This window comes from Pipistrellus kuhlii, unplaced genomic scaffold, assembly GCF_014108245.1.
Source record: "Pipistrellus kuhlii isolate mPipKuh1 unplaced genomic scaffold, mPipKuh1.p scaffold_m20_p_2, whole genome shotgun sequence".
Classification (NCBI taxonomy): Eukaryota; Metazoa; Chordata; class Mammalia; order Chiroptera; family Vespertilionidae; genus Pipistrellus; species Pipistrellus kuhlii.
Window position 1 is genome coordinate 62757247 of NW_023425515.1, and position 13402 is coordinate 62770648.

Consider the following 13402-nt stretch of genomic DNA (forward strand, 5'->3'; position numbering starts at 1 on the left):
CAATGATGAGAGAGAATCATTGATGGGCTGTCTCCTGCATGCTCCCCACTGGGGATTGAGCCTGCAACGTAGGCATCTGCCCTGAGCAGGAGTCGAACCATGACCTCCTGGTTTATAAGTCAAATCTCAACCACTGAGCCATGCCAGGTGGGCTCAGACACATTCTTGAAGTATTTGTTAGCATCATGGTTGAATTTATTCTGGGGGAGCAGAAAATATTCTATTTCCATCTTCATCTCTTGATTCTTCTATTACAACTTTAAAACAGCTCAGAAAGATGTCCATTCATCCCTTATTATTACTATGTTGTTCTCCAACGAGAGCAAATGTTTCAAAGGTGGTGGTCCATCAATGCCTTTGCAATTCGAGGTTGATGTTAGAGGGGTAGGAGAAAAAAAAAAGAAAGAGAAAACTGTGTTTAAAATCAATACACATTTGGCAGTCTCCCTCTCCGGGAGCAGGCCCCTACCTCTCCACTCCCTCTCTCCTCCCTCAGTGGCTTTGCCTTTGCCTTTCCCTCTCCTGAGTCCCAAGGCCCTTATTTTGCTTCTGTGACTTGCTTCTTGAGCCAACACAGCCCAACTGACTCACTTCTACTACCTCTTTTACTTTCTAAAATAAACTTTATCTTATAATTTGAAAAAAAAAAAAATCAATACAAATTGAATTCTAGGGCTGCTTTAACTCAGTATCATATTTGAAAAAGGAAACACTCAAGGATAATGAAATTGCACAGCTGTAATTTTCTACTACAACACAGCATCAAGTACATTTTGCCTTCCTTTGAGATACTCAGATGAAAGGCAGGCGTGTATGAATGCGAAGTGTCATTTACCTATCTTCTCTTTGAGGCTGCGGTTATTTAGCAATCATTCTCATTTAAGTTATTCTTACTGCTCTATGCATGGCTATGCTTCTAGCTCAGGAGGAAAGCATTCTTATCATAAAAGCCACCCTATTTCAGAGTCCAGTAAAATTTAAAGGCACAAGAAAATGAATTATATTGAACAAGAGTTAAGGCTTCCGAGCAAAAATGCATACGGTAGGTACTGCAGAATTAATTAAGCCAGCTTTTATCAATGCTCACTGGGAAGTTCTTTGAGATGGTTATCTGGGGCAGGGGGGGAGAAGGGGGAGGGGAGCTCTCACGTATTTATGTTTTCTATTCCCTGAATCATTGGGATGCTACAGCTGAAAGGAAAACAGGGGCCACCATCCATGTCATATCCAGGTCCCCTGGAGGAGGACAACACAGCCTTACAGAGCACACCTCGTGTGGACAATACTTGGAAAGTGACTAAATGCAGATTTAAACCTCAACTTTATTATAAATTGCCAGCTTGGCTCAGTGGCTAGAGCATCTACCTATGGACCAAAGGGTCCCGGTTCAGTACTGGTCAAGGGCACCTACTTTGTTGCAGGCTCCTCCCTGGCTCCCTGGCAGTGGCTCATATAGGAGGCAACAAATTTATTTGTTTCTCTCACATAGATGTTTTCTCTCTCTTTCCCTCTCTCTTCCCCTCTCTCTTCCACTCTTAAAAATCAATGGAAAACATCCTCAGGTGAGGGAGAAAAAAACCTCAATAAGGTGAGAAGACACAAAATCCTGAATGCAGACATTAGCTGTAAGGATGAAGATGAGGAATCAGTGCTGTTGAACATTTAGGAGGTGGATGCTCGCTTCGGCAGCACATATACTAAAATTGGAACGATACAGAGAAGATTAGCATGGCTACTGCACAAGGATGACACACAAGTTCATGAAGCGTTCCATATTAAAAAACAAAACAAAACCATTTAGGAGGTGAACTCAGGACTTGGTGGGTCACCAGGAGTTGGTACAGATTCTGCTCTCACTGGAAACTGCAGAATGTTCTCAATCACTGTGTCTCGTCTAAATCTTTGTATTCTCCATCCTTTACTTCAAGATAGATCACTATCTCTAGGTGAGTTCTTGTTTTCACAGAGACTAGTACAGAGCCATGTATTTCTACATTTTCAAATAGAGTTGGTTCTTTAAGGTTTGCAGACTCACCAATGCCGTTCTTCCCTAGGAATGTGCCAGCAAACAGCCTGGGAAATCAGCACCAATTAATCTACTGGCAAGGCTCTACCCCTTGGCTAGGTGAAGAGCAAACTTTGGGAAACATCAATATCCTTTGACACAGTGATGAATCTCATGGAGTACTGATAGACATAATTGGTCTTGGCTCAAAAAGCATTTGCATATGTTCTCAGTAACATATTTGAAATAAGCTAGGGACCCAGAGCTGCCATGGTAACTGTACAGGTTGTGGTCTTCATGTGGTTGCTCCAAAAAAAGATGAATGGAGATGGAAATAAAGCTCATGAATTACTTGCCATGTGGCTTGGTTCAAAGCTAAATCAGCCAGGAGGCATTGGCAACATTTTTTTCTAATTGATTCAATTAGAAAAGTCAATGTGCACGCAACAAAGGTTTGACATATGTGTACCCATTCTATAATTTTCGTAACTCTGAGTACCCCTTGTACTCATGAGAACGTAGAATTAGGCGCAGCTAACCACGGTGCAGTGCATCTCCCCACCAAACTCTTCCCGTACCCCTGGGGGTACGCGTACCACACTTTGGAAACACTGTACTAAGGGAATGCTTTTTTGCAATTTGTCAGCCCCAAAGTGCCATCTTTTCCCAATGTATACTAAATTCTATATCTTGAAGGGGACTAAAAGTTTTGCTTTTGGGATACTGATTTCAAGGTGATAATTAAGAAACAAGACTCAGAAAGAACCTTAGATTCCCCAGCCCCTTCCCCTAACCAAGAGATTCAGATAGAAAAACCTGCTTCAGGAAGGAAGTCTTAGGATGTTGGCCTTAGTCTCATTTGAATTAAGCATGATAATGGGGCCCAAGTCTGGTAGCTCTGGATGATTAGAGCATCATCCAAATATGCCAAGGCTTTGCTTTCAATCCCGGTCAGCACACATAATGGAATCAACCAATGAATGCATAAATAAATGGAAAAACAAACTGATGTTTCTCTCCCTAAAAATCAATATTTTAGTCCTGGCTGGTAAGCTCAGTGGTTAGACTCTTGCACAGAAAGGTCTGAAGGGTCGATTCCCCATCAAGGGCACTTGGCTGGGTTTTGGATTTGCTCCCCGCCCCCTGGTCCTGCACATGCAGGAGGTAATTAGTCCTGTGTCTCTCTCACCTGTCTCTCTCTTTCCCTCTCTTTCCTTCTCCCTCCCTTCCACTCTGAAAAGCAATAGGGAAAAAATATCCTCTGGTCTCCTAACCAATTTGGCTCAGTGGATAGAGCAGCGTTTTTCAACCGCTGTTCCGCGGCACAGAGATGTTGCCTGGTGTGCCGTAGGTGCAGACAAGACAAGAATTCTATAATTTTTCACTATTTTGTTTACTTAATATTTCATAATAAAGTAATTATAAAATACTTTCTTTGTGTTTATTTGATTTCTATTCAAGAGAATTACTTTATATATAGTCAATATAGGCACAGAGTTAAATTTTTTTAACATTTTCTAATGGTGGTGTGCCTCGTGATTTTTTTCATGAAACAAGTGTGCCTTTGCCCAAAAAAGGGTGAAAAACACTGGGATAGAGCATCGGTCTGCAGACTCAGGTTCCAGGCATAGGGCTTGTACCTTAGTTGTGGGCACATCCCCAGTGGGAGGTGTTCAGGAGGCAGCTGGTCAATGTTTCTCTCTCATCGATGTTTATAACTCTCTGTCCCCCTCCCATTCTCTCTGTAAAAAATCAGTAAAATATATTTTTTTAAAATATCCTCTAGTGAGGAGTAACCAAAAATAAATAAAAATATTTTAAAGTATGGTAAACCAGAGGGCTCCAGTTAGGGGTGTGTTAACTAGACACATCCTGCCTCCCATTGTTTCTGAGTTGCCTAGCAACAATTTGCAAGCCACGTGCTCCAGTCTTCCTCAACTATCTGTAAATCATTCATTGTCACTTTTTTTTATATATATTTTATTGATTTTTTACAGAGAGGAAGAGAGAGGGATAGAGAGTTAGAAACATTGATGAGAGAGAATCATCGATCAGCTGCCTCCTGCACATCCCCCACCAGGGATGTGCCCGCAACCAAGGTACATGCCCTTGACCAGAATCGAACCTGGGACCTTTCAGTCTGCAGGCCGACGCTCTATCCACTGAGCCAAACCGGTTTCGGCTATCACTTTTTTTAAAAAAAATATGTTTTTATTGATTTCAGAGAGGAAGGGAGAGGGAGAGAATAATGGAAACATCAATGAAGATAGAATCATTGCCGAAACCGGTTTGGCTCAGTGGATAGAGCGTCGTCCTGTGAACTGAAAGGTCCCAGGTTCGATTCCGGTCAAGGGCATGTACCTTGGTTGCGGGTACATCCCCAGTAGGGGGTGTGCAGGAGGCAGCTGATTGATGATTCTCTCTCATCGATGTTTCTAACTTTCTCTCTCTCCTTCCTCTCTGTAAAAAAACTGGGGATCCAGTGGGCAGGGCCTTATCCACACTCAATCACTGAGCCAGGCAGCTGGCCATTCTCACTTTTAAAGTCTAAGCCCCCAACCCTACCCCCTTTCTCCTTTATCTAAAATTACATATAGCCAGAACCGGTTTGGCTCAGTGGATAGAGCATTGGTCTGTGGACTGACTGGTCCCGGGTTCGATTCCGGTCAAGGGCATGTGCCTAGGTTGCGGGCATATCCCCAGTGAGGGGTGTGCAGAAGGCGGCTGGTCCATGATTCTCTCTCATCAATGTTTCTAGCTCTCTATTTCTTTCCCTTCCTCTCTGTGAAAAATCAATAAAATATATTTTTAAAAAAATAAAATAAAAAATGACATATATACTCGATGTTGTCTCACTCACTGCCTCTGGCATTTTCATGCTTATGTGAGTTGCCCATAGGCATGTATTAAACTTTTTTTTTTTTCCAAAGAATAAAATAAAAAAGGAAACTCGCTAACCCTCATCCGGACGCGCCGGCGCAGGCAGTCCCCCCGCGGGGATGGTGATGGTGATGGGCAGCCAGTGCGGCGCTGCTGGGGCCCTTACCAGCGGGTAGCGGGGGGCTGGGGCGGACCAACCCCAGAAGTTCGTGCCGCCGGCTTCGCGGGCCGCGTGGCGAGGAGGATCCCAGGGGCGCCCCAGCGGGCGGAGAGCCGCCCAGGCGGGTGCTCTTCTCCAGCGCAGACCAGTCCGCCAGCGAGGCGCTGCGGGGCTGCGCACCGGGACCGGGGAGGAGGCTGGAGCCACGCAGACGGTTTGGATTCCTGCTGGGAAAAGCATGGGCGCCAGAAGGATGTGAGCCCAGACCTTGGCCAATCCTGGCGCCCCGAAGGCTCGCCGCACCCGCTCCGGGTGGTCCGGTCTACACACTCCACCCCCTGTCTATCCTTTCTCCAGCGCTCCTGACGCCCGGGGCGCCACGCCCAACCTAGCTGCTTTGTGTACATTACCTCCTTGCCATTTGCATTTAAGGCTGAGAGAGGGTGAGGATAAGCGATTGCCCAAGGTCATCAGCTGAGATGACTGAGTCTAGAATGCGGGCAGACTTCAATGTTCTCCCCTCCCCCCTCCTTCTACTTCCTCCAATCCTATAATTTGTACATTTCAGTCCCTGGAGTTTAACACGAGCAGACATCCCTTGCACACCCATGTTTTTATTCGTTCGTCTCCATCTCCTCCCTGTATACAGCCTAGTTTTCTGGGGATGAAATGAGGACATAGTCTCCAAAACCAACTGTTTTCAAATGAATAAATTTATAAAAACTCTTGGGTATACATTTAGGATTTCTAAAATTTAACAAATCTTGGGGGTGAGGGGTTATCAATTTGAAAATTTGTTTATTTTTTCCTGTTAATCTGCCCCTGGTAATTAGCCCAGCCAGAAGAATTTAGAAGATGAGATTAAAAAACAAAAAAAGCTTTATTCATTTTTTAGACCCCGAGTGTGTTAGTGATGGACCTAGTGGTGTAGGCGGCAGAGCAGCACCAGGTGTATCACCAATGGGATCAGACCAAACCTGGGTTCAGCAACCTCAATACTTGGGTTCTGGCTAGAAAAAAAGTTCAAAGTCCAGACCCAAAATGTAAGAGAACATTTATTTGGTAAATTACAGAGGTAGAAAAGTAATTCCTAAAAGAAACGGACTTAGCAAACAAGTTACAGAAGTAAAAGGAAAGGGCCCTTTGGAGCTTGGGAGTGAGGAAGCCAAAGGTAAAGTGCCCCAGGCAGGAAGGCGGAGGGGAAGGAAAAGGAAAAGGAACTGGTGTGTTCCCGAGATTTTAGGGGAGGTCCCAGGGGAAGATTTCAATAGAATATTCATGGTTTTCCAGATGTGTCCATTCAGGGTTGTGATCTCCACTGATTGATTGGCAGGTACCAGGGTAGGGGGTCATTCAATGCTTAGGCAACCATGGCTGGTTTTGTTGCTTATCTGGACCTGGAGCTGAAATACAACTGAGGCATAGATGGTATCTCTAGGGAAGAAAGGTCAAGGGGTCTAAACCAGCCCGACCAGCGATAAGCTTGGGGAGAAAAAGTCATCCTGGGGCCGAGGTCCCACCCTGCAATTGATTGTCCCTTGCTCAGCACCTGGGCTTTCCACCCTGGTGGCCTTCTGCACCTAGTCCATCAGCCCTGCTCCGCTCATGTTTGTCTAACTACCAACAACATTAGGATACAACAACATTTGGCACTTAGCACATACAGGAAGACCAGTAGATGGAAACCTAATAACCAAGTAATGCTTCTCTTGGTGCACAGTGAATTGAGAAGAGGCTGGGGAGTGGGGAGCAGTAAAGAGGAGAGCATATTAGGTGAGATTTTCAAGGAATGTTTTTGTTTTATACAACCATTTCAGTGCTTATGTATCATCACTTGGGCAAATCTGTAGGGCCTGAAATTAATACAACTTTGAAAGTCTCTCTAAGGAAAAGGAATATAGCCCTAGCAGTTTGACTCAGTGGATGGAGCATCAGCCTGGGGACTGAAGGGTCCCAGGTTGGGTTTAAGTCAAGTGCATATAACTCGGTTGCAGGATCCATCCCCAGCCCTGGTCAAGATTGCAGTGGGAGGCAACCAATCGATGTTTCTCTCTCACATTGATGTTTCTCTGTCTCTCCCCAGGCCTTCCACTTTCTCTCAAAATCAATGGGAATATATACACAGGTGAGGATTAACTACAACAACAACAACAACAAAAAATATATATATATATATATAGAGAGAGAGAGAGAGCCCTGGCCAGTGTGGCTCAATTGGTTTAGCGTCATTGGATATACCCAGAGGTCTGGGGTTCCACTCTTCTACCTTCCTACCCCATCAGGGATGGGGTGCAGGCTCCATCCCTAGTAGAAGAGGGAGGGGGAGATGTGTAGGAGGCAGCCAATCAATGTTTTTCTCCATTCTGCTCCCTCTTTAAAATCAATAGAAAAATATAAAATTATGATTGCGAAACTTCTAGAGACCTCACAAAAATGGTCCTGAACAAGTATAGTACCCGAAACCTTAAACTTCAGTAGCTTCATGGTAAATCTGCCTGAGTAGCAAGTCCTGTTCTTTACAGTAAATGCCTAAGGAAACTACAAGTGTAATTCAATGACAGTGTTTGATCACATTTTGGAATCCCTCCTACTATGAGATAATTAAGGACTAGAACCATCTTTTTTTTCCTTCTTCTTCTTTTTCTTTTTTTCTCCAGAACCACCTTTTTATCATTCTTGTCTAACACCCGATGGAAGGGAGGAAGAAAGTTGGGAGATGCTTTATAAAAACACAGGTTTGTTCCTGGTCAGGTAACTAAATTGGATAAAGCGTTGTCCAGATATGCCAAGATTTAGGTTCGATTTCTGGGCAGCACACATACAAGAATAAACCGAGCCCTAGCTGGTTTGACTCAGTGGATAGAGCATCAGCCTGTTGACTGAAGGGTCCTGGGTTTGATTCCTATCAAGGGCACATGCCCGGGTTGCAGGCTCAATCTGCAGTGTAGGGCGCGCAGGAGGCAGACAATCAATGATTTTCTCATCATCTGTGTTTCTAAATCTCTTTCTCCCTTCTTCTCTGAAATCAATGAAAATATATTTTTAAACAGAATCAACCAATGAATGCATAAATAAATGGAAAAACAAATCAATGTTTCCCTCTCCCTTCCTCTCTCTCTAAAATCAATCAACAAAAAAAATTAAAAGAAAGAAACAGGTGTTTTTGTTTGTTTGTTCATTGATCTTAGAGAGGGAGAGGAAGAGAAAAAAAACAAAAAAAACATGGATTAGGGATAGAACCCGAAATCCTGCCCTAACTGGGAATCAAACCCACCACCTTCAGGTGTGTAGGGTATCACTCCAACCTCTGAGCCACACTGGACAAGGTGATTTATTGTTTGTTTATATTTTTTTCTTTCATGATATCGTGTCTACCATCAATCTCAAGTTTTTCCCTTTTTCATCAAAGTTATAAACTCCCCTCAGGGCCCACCTCATTTCTAGGCTTACTCTAACCAATTTCTTAAAATAACCCCATAAAGAGTAATTATTTCCCACTATAAGAGATACCTAATAGGTAGATTATAAAGTAGGTGTGTCGAATTCCAGTGTACATGTTTAAATACCAATGAAGCTGAAACCGGTTTGGCTCAGTGGATGGAGCGTCGGTCTGTGGACTGAGGGGTCCCGGGTTCTATTCTGGTCAAAGGCATGTACATTAGTTGCGGGCACATCCCCATTGGAAGGTGTGCAAGAGGCAGCTAGTCGATGTTTCTCTTTAATCAATGTTTCTAGCTCTCTATCCCTCTCCCTTCCTCTCTGTAAAAAAATCAATTAAAAAAAATATTTTTTTTTTAGGTCAGGGGGCAAACATGGTGGCAGAATAGATAGACTTGTCCCGAATCTAGTCCTGGAGAAGATAGAAGAAGCGCTTGAGAGTTGCTCTGGGGGGTGTTTGTTGGCAAGCTAAGGGATAGAAGAACTCTAAGAGAAGGTGGGCTATGTGCAGTTTTGTTGTAGTTAAGCCTTGATTGTTCTTGGTAACACTAGGAGGAATTGACTTTTAGGCCAATTGATTGTGAGGATCAGTTGTGTCTACGATGGGAGAATTTCTGTTCTGGAGACACCCTTATGGGGTAGGACTTGCTTCAGTGGGGCTTTGGTGCTCACTGAGTCTGCCCCCTGAGTGTGTCCCTCATGGATCTGTGGAGTTGTAATCTGGATGGTCCTACTTGACCACTGGGTACACTGGCTCTTGTATCTCTAAAGAGGTACAAATTTATCTCTGCCTGAAGTCACCCTGCAAATTTCTTTTTTTTGTTTGGGTTTGGAGGTACCCAGATGAGGTCCAGCTGTGAAATAATGCAAGCTGCTGTGGATCTTGGGTCTTCCTTTGGGAGTTCTGGAGCTCTCTGACCCAGCTGCAGTTTGTTAGGTAATTTTAGATTGCAAAGGGCCAGGCCATTCATATGGAAAAGACTCTGCACACAACTGGGGTGGGGTTGAAAATTGGGTGGGGCAGGGTCTCAGAGACTCAACAGGGCAGAGCAAACTGCAATGGTTGAACTTTAGCCCTGCCCTAAGAGGCCCCCGGGTCTCAGTGTCCTGCAAGCACCTCTGAGAAAAAGCCTCTCATGTGTTCCAGCTCAATGCCAGACAGTCCTATTCCCAACCCCCTTCTCTCCCCTTATGAGTCTGTGTCCCCAGAGTCTCGCCTGGAACTGGAGTTCAAAGTAATCTGGAGCTTGGGTCTCCCTCCCAATTGAACAAGACAACTGTGTCTTCAGTTGCCAGCCCTTTCCCCTCGAGCCTCCATACCTCTGCACTTCACTTATGCACCTCCTCTTAGTCTCAGGGTGCTTTTCTCTTCCCTTCTATTGTAGAATTTCCACTCAGCCAGCCTTTCTGTGGTTCTGGATGATATTCATTTTGTCTCTTAGTTTTAGTTTTGAAGTGATTGTGCAAGGCAGCAATATCAGGTGTTTACCTATGTCACCATCTTGGTTTCTCCTATATAATTTTCTTTAAAAAAATATGCCGGGGCAGAATCCAAGATGGCTGCTCGGGTAGGCACCTAGCCGCAGCCGCACGCAACAATTTCAATAAGATGCAACTAAAATATAAAATGGACATTACCCAGAACTACAGGAAAGTCGACTGACTGGAAATTCTACAACGAGAAGCAAGGAGAAAACCAGAAGGAGGTGCGGAGGAGCTGTAAAAGCCCAAGGTACGGAGACACGGTGCGCAGAGAGGACGGAGCCAGAGAGGAGGGAGAGGCCGAGTGCCTGGTGGGCGTTCCCTAGCGGAAAGGAGATAAAACTCCGACTGTGCTGGGCCCCCGACTGCTCTGAACCCCAGTTCTCCAGACCCCAGGGACCCAGGCTCAGCCATAGGGAGCCGGGCTGTAAGGCGGAACCCGGGGAGCGGCGAAAGGAGGTCCCAGAGGCACACACACTGCGCGCAGAGAAGGGACGGTCAGCTGTGCCGCAGGATTGCCCTGACGGGAAGGAGACTGGGGCTCCAGACTGCTCTGAATGCCACCTCCAACTCCACTTCCAACTGAACTGAACCCCAGTTTCGGGCCCATTGCGGGAGAGCCTACACTGTTTGGTAGCAGGCGAAAATCGAGGGCACCTTTCTCTCAGAGGTGCTTGCAACAAGTACTGAAGGACCCTGAGTCTCAGGAGTCGCATAGGGCGGGGCTGACGGAAGCCAAAGCTGTAGGCTCCACCCTGAAACCCCGCCCCATCAGGAAAGCTGCCTGCGAAAATGCCTAAACCAAATAGATCACAAATGAAAGAAATGGAGGATAAAAAGCGACTGGATATAGAGTTCAAAACCACACTTATAAGGTTTTTCAAGAGTTTCCTAGAAAAGGCCGATAAAATAAATGAGACCTATGAGGACATGAAAAGGGATCAACAAGAAATAAAGAATACATTGTCTGAAATAAAAAATATTATACAGAGTCCTAAAAACAGAACGGAATATCACAAGAATCAAGTCAAAAATTTGGAACATAAAGAGCCAGAAGACACTCCTCTGCAGAAGCTAGAAGGCAAGAGAATCCAGAAAATTGAAGATAATGTAAGAAACCTCTGGGACAACTTCAAACGATCCAACATCAGAATCATGGGGGTCCCAGAAGATGAGAGAGAGCAAGATATCGAAAACATACTGAAAGAAATAGTGACAGAAAACTTCCCCCATCTGGGGAAAGAACTGGACTTACAAGTCCAGGAAGCACACAGAAACCCAAATAAGAGGAATCCAAAGAGGACCACACCAAGACAAATCATAATTAAGATTCCAAGAGCAAAGGACAAAGAGAATATTAAAAGCAGCAAGAGCTAAGCAGGTGGTTACCTATAAAGGAGCACCTATACGACTGTCAGCTGATTTCTCAACAGAAACCATGCAGGCCAGACGGGAATGGCAAGAAATATTCAAGGTGATGAATGGCAAGAACCTACAGCCAAAAATACTCTACCCAGCAAAGCTATCACTCAGAATCGAAGGTCAGATAAAGAGCTTCACTAATAAAAAAAAGCTAAAGGAGTTCATCACCACCAAACCAGAATTATATGAATTGCTGAAGGGGGTTCTCTTAGAAGAGAAAGTAAATAAAGATAAAAATTATGAACAACAAATACATAACTATCAACAAGTGAATCTAAAAACCAAGGGAATTAAAAAAAAATCTGATGAACAATATTAACTGTTGAATATAATAGAATCAGAGGTATGGAAGGGGAGTGAACTAATGATTCTTGGGGAAAAGGAGAGAGGGGAATGTGGGAAGAGACTGAACATAAACTGTGCACCTATGGATGAGGACAATGGGGAGTGGGGAAAGGGCAGAGGGTGGGGTGGGAAGTGGGGGGAAAGGAACACTTGTAATAATATGAACAATAAAAATTTATTTAAAAAAAAAATATGCCGGGACCGGTTTGGCTCAATGGATAGAGCTTTGGCTTGGGGACTGAAAGGTCCCGGGTTCGATTCCGGTCAAGGGCATGTACCTTGGTTGCAGGCATACCCCCAGTAGGGGGTGTGCAAGAGGCAGCTGATCAATGACTCTCTCTCATCGATGTTTCTAACTATCTCTCTCCCTTCCTCTCTGTACAAAAAAACGAATAAAATATATATATTTTTAAAATATATGAACACTTCACAAATTTAGGTGTCATCCTTGTTCAGGGACCTGCTAATCTTCACTGTATCCATATAACTTCCTTTTAACATTTCTCTTTACAAACTTTTTATAACTTTCACAAACCTTTTTACAACTTTATTTTAATTTTTTTTTTTATTATTATTGATTTCAGAGAGGAAGGAAGAGGGAGAAAAATATAGAAACATCAATGGTGAGAGGAATCATTGATCAGCTGCCTCCTGCATGCCACTTACTGGGGATTTAGCACACAGCCTGGACATGTGTCCTTGACTGGAATTGAAACTGGGACCCTTCAGTCTACAGGCCCATGCTCTACACAAAGTATGTAAAACTCAAAGGCTAACATGGGCCAAACAAACAGGTTTTAAGTTAATATAGGCCCCAAAATCAAAAGCTTCAATTTTCACAGAATTGTAGGTTTATTTCAATAGAGACATGCTGAATGCAAAGGGCTGAAATAAATGAGTAATCATTAACATTAAATAATAGAACATTTTAATATAAATTAATATTTTTTCTTGAACATTAACTTACCAGACACTGAATAACTGCACAAATTAATGAGCATAGCACAACTAAACCTATTTTTCTTGTTCTCCGAAAGCAAATTATTTCCTGGTATGCACATCAAACAAGGCAGTCCAAAGACTAATGACGTGGTAATAGGTTGCTAACATATTCGATGCTAGTTATTAGTGGGAAAAAATTGTGTGCCTGTACGTAAGGGAAATGAATGCAACATGATTATAGTAACCAGTCTTTAGCAAATGTTGTATTTTGTTATTAATAATTATGTATAATAGATTATTGTAAAAATTAGGTCACAATTTTTTTAATATGTTTTATTGATTTTTTACAGAGAGGGAGAGGAATAGAGAACTAGAAACATTGACCAGCTGCCTCTTGCATACCCCCTACTGAGGATGTGCCCGCAACCAATATTCATGCCCTTGACCGGAATCGAACCTGGGACCTTTCAGTCCCCAGACCGATGCTCTAACCACTGAGCCAAACCGGTTTCGGCAGGTCACAAAATTTTTATTAAAACGTTTTTTACATACTAATACCATTATATTGTCTGGGCTGCAAATATATTTGTTGTGGGGTACATGTGGCCCATTGGCCACGAGTTTGACATGCTTGATCTAGACCCTTGCTTTCCTCTTTGGTATTTTGGGGCTTTCTCAGTGCACACATACACTTCCTGCTCTAATCCTAACTCCCATTTATTTACTTC

At 43.7% G+C, this 13402-nt stretch overlaps 2 non-coding genes across 2 annotated transcripts; one reads left to right on the forward strand and one right to left on the reverse strand.

The window, feature by feature from the left end:
- The first annotated feature begins 1673 nt into the window (after window positions 1–1673).
- Window positions 1674–1780, forward strand: LOC118724994. Its single transcript, XR_004989762.1, has one exon. It is a non-coding gene; the product is annotated as a U6 spliceosomal RNA (small nuclear RNA).
- A 10363-nt stretch (window positions 1781–12143) lies between these two features.
- On the reverse strand, window positions 12144–12247 carry LOC118725049. The gene has a single exon (XR_004989806.1). It is a non-coding gene; the product is annotated as a U6 spliceosomal RNA (small nuclear RNA).
- Window positions 12248–13402: the final 1155 nt, after the last annotated feature.